Here is a 3,600-nt window from a genome sequence, read left to right on the forward strand (position 1 = left end):
AAATGACAACGTGTGAGGCATAAGGGATAAATCTTATCAAAAGGGTGTTGTAGGTATTGGCAGTTGTACCCCACAATAGAGAGAGGCTCACAAGTCAAACAAATGTTTGCTTTAACGGAGGCACTCATATCTCCTTTATACAATCCAAGGGTCCTAATCAGATTTGGGCCCTTCTGTCCCAAAATTAAAAGATTTCATTGACACAAACCCTTGCCCAACTTTCAAGTACTTTACACCCTTCTCACATATGCATACGTCAACTAACATAATATGGCGGAGCACATAACCCTTTACACGTGTCTCTCTCTGTGAGATGAAGGCTAAATGCCAAGTGAGATGAAGGGGAGCGAAAGAGAGAGAGAGAGAGAAAGAGGCTACCAAAGGCGACCGGCAATACTCATACAATTGATGAACTTGTACTTAAAATCCTTTTTTGCCTATTGTTTAATCATGGCATTTCAAAGCCTATGAGAGAGAGAGAGAGAGAGGCAAAGACCCACTCAAAAATGGATCTTTTTCCTTCTTTGTAGTTCCAAACTAGGTCTCCAAAGAATCAGTAGTTCAAACATCTCAATTATGTGCATTGAAGATTGCAATGGGGTAGCTTACATCTATGTACAGTAATGTTGAGTCATGGTGATCTTGTTGTCTCTTTACTCTTGGCTCTGATCTTCATCATGAGATTCCAATTCGCGCCACTGTCAACCTTAGAAGCACCGGTTGTCGACGATAGATGACATGGCCCCCCCATGATCCATAGAAGCTCCTAAAACCTTATGAATTTCAATTCATACCATAATGCAAAAGTTATAGGATACAATACAAAAGACACATTAGAACTGTAGCAAGGTTGTAAGCATTCCAATGCATCAATATATTCTACTAAGGAGAGTATTATTCGCAAAATAAAAAAATGAAAAATGCATGACATGATGAACTAATGATGAGGTGAGGAGCCATCATGATGGCCATCATGACCATCATAGCCACCATTGTAGGGAGGGGTCATGCCAGGGCTGTCGTAATGGTTAGGCGGTGACCAAGAAGGTGCAGATTGGTATGCATATGGTGGAGAAGGTGACCAAGAAGGTGGAGATTGATATGCGTATGGTGGAGCATTGGAGGTATATGGCGAAGACGGCGGGGATTCATAGGAATACGAGGGTGGAGATGGCTCGTACGAGTGATCCGGTGAATGTTTGTATGGAGGAGGATCACACGGCGGCGGCGGCGGCGGTTCACATGGTGGTGGCGGCGGTGGTGACGGTGGTGGAGGGGATGGAGGTGGCGGAGATGGTGGGGGTGGAGATGGTGGAGGCGGTGGCTTCGGTGCCGGACATTCTTGCTCAACCGCAAAAAACGCATTGCACTCTGCTGTTGACCTCTGATCGGGCCTCCCTATGATACAATTCTCTTCATCCTCAAATGCTTCCTCTGATTCCAATGCCAAGCAGCTCGGCGCCTCGCCGATGAAGTAGTTGTATGATGCAGTGAAGTTTTCTAGATTTGGCAGAGCACAAATGGAGTCAGGTATCTGGCCTGTGAGGAGGTTGTGGGCAATGTTGAGCTGTCGGAGGTCGGACATTAATGCAATCGATGACGGGATGGTGCCGCTCAAGTTGTTGAAGCTGATGTCGAGCACGGTGAGGCCCTCAAGCTCACCAAATTGTGATGGAACACACCCTGAGAAATTGTTCTTGAGAAAGATGATCTCTTTTAATGTGTTGTTCATCTGCCGAACAGTTGAGGGGATGCCGCCGGTGAAGTTGTTGTTGGCAAATACAATGACCGATACGGTCGAGTTGCCGAGTGTTTCGGATATTTGCTGATCGAAATAGTTATCATTGACGAAGAGTGCATCCAGTGGCTTGTTAAAAAGCTCATCAGGGAGAGGGCCATTGAAGCTGTTGAACCTGATATCTAGATAAGAAAGGCTAGGCAAAGAGAGAGTCACATATGGGAAGGTGCCAGAGAAGAGATTATTGCTGACATCCAATTCATACAAGTAGCGCCAGCACGAGATCGACCCGGGAAGAGTGCCGTAGAAGCGATTGGTATTGATGTGGAAGAGCGCTAGGTATTGAAGCTCACCAAGCTCCTCAGGGAGAAAACCACTCAGATTTTGCCTGTTCAAATCAATGCCATAAACCACCTTATCGCATATCGTGTGATTGGCATCGGTGGCCGGCGGTGCCGCACAAAAGATGCCGGTGTAGTTGCAAACGTCATAGCCAACCCATGTTCCGGTGACATTATTCGGATCAAAGTTGATGGCATGCTTCCAAGCTTGAAGTGCATGAAAAGCTGCAGCTAGACATGGATTCCAAGAGTGTGTGGCATTTTTCTGATGTTTTGCAGGCGGTGAAGATGCTGGCATGGGCGCTTTGGCCGGCGGCGGGCTCAGGGAGGGTGTCTCCATGATCCATCGGCCAGCAGCTCCATCGAGCTCCCAGGATCTTGAAGCATAGGTGCCAAGAGTAGCAGATAGGAATATATGGAAGAGGAGGAGGAGAGAGGCGGCGAAGGCCGGCAATGGGCGCGCAATTGACATGTGATGAGGTCAATTGTGGGCGATATGCGATTGAAAGGAGCGCAAGAGGGCAGAAGAAGGAAGAGGGGAAGGGGAGAGAGGGATGGAAAGAAGCATTAGCAAAGGAGCTAGCTTATACAATGAAGACAATGTAGGTATGTGTGTATACACACACAAAACTGTGTTATTGTGAGAGAGAGAGGGAGAGGGGAATGCTATGAGACCAGAGTGTTGTGGCCAAGGCTTTTATGAAGAGTAGAGGCGGCTAGACAGAGAGAGAGAGAGAGAGAGAGAGAGAGAGAGAGAGAGAGAGAGAGAGAGAGAGGAGTTGACAAAGAAATTTCATACGCTCGAACTCTCCTGAGACGCGCTCAAGAACGCGAGGTACAGCCTTGAGACATACCCACTTTGTCTGTATTGGAGTTGGCCCTCATGGCCCCTACGATTCTTGTGCGATCGCGAGAGAGAGAGAGAGAGAGAGAGAGAGAGAGAGAGAGAGAGGGAGTTGGGGAAGAGAGAGGAGGGATCGCTTAAGCTTAAATTATTACGCGCGCACACACAGGTACAAACTGAGCTACCTTTCTCTTCCTTGCCTCCTCAAAGCCCTATCCATCGCTATCGCTGCACACACAACATACACGCGCTAACTACCGCCCACAAAGCTCTCCAGACTCCATCTCTCTAGAGGCTGTTGAGGATCTCTCTCTCTCTCTCACCCAAGATCAACGGTGACAACAAAGAAAGTCAAGGCAGCACACTCGTTTGGAGTCTTGCCACCATCATCGCCCGCGTGACCTCCCGCCTAAGAGATTCCCTCCCTTCTTTCTATTACTTTATAGATTATATTCTTTTGAAACCTTGGTCCTTTGCCTTGCTAACAAGAACTCGTCAAAACTTCTTAGCCCAATTGGAGCCCTTTTAGTATTATGCATCGCCAGCCTGGCCTCTTTGACAACCTTAGGAAGAACTTCCCACCATTGGCCCTCAACACTCCCCATACTGTTTATCACTTGGACGAGGCATTCCTCTAAGAGGGCTCCCCCATACTCCCTATCGAGCGCACTGTAGCT

At 47.7% G+C, this 3,600-nt stretch overlaps 1 pseudogene; it reads right to left on the minus strand.

Moving 5' to 3' along the window:
- Window positions 1-405: 405 nt before the first annotated feature.
- Window positions 406-2,773, minus strand: LOC147444760 (leucine-rich repeat extensin-like protein 6 pseudogene; annotated as a pseudogene).
- Window positions 2,774-3,600: the final 827 nt, after the last annotated feature.

Source organism: Adiantum capillus-veneris, chromosome 13, assembly GCF_014529385.1.
Source record: "Adiantum capillus-veneris isolate H3 chromosome 13, ASM1452938v2, whole genome shotgun sequence".
In the NCBI taxonomy this organism is placed as follows: Eukaryota; Viridiplantae; Streptophyta; class Polypodiopsida; order Polypodiales; family Pteridaceae; genus Adiantum; species Adiantum capillus-veneris.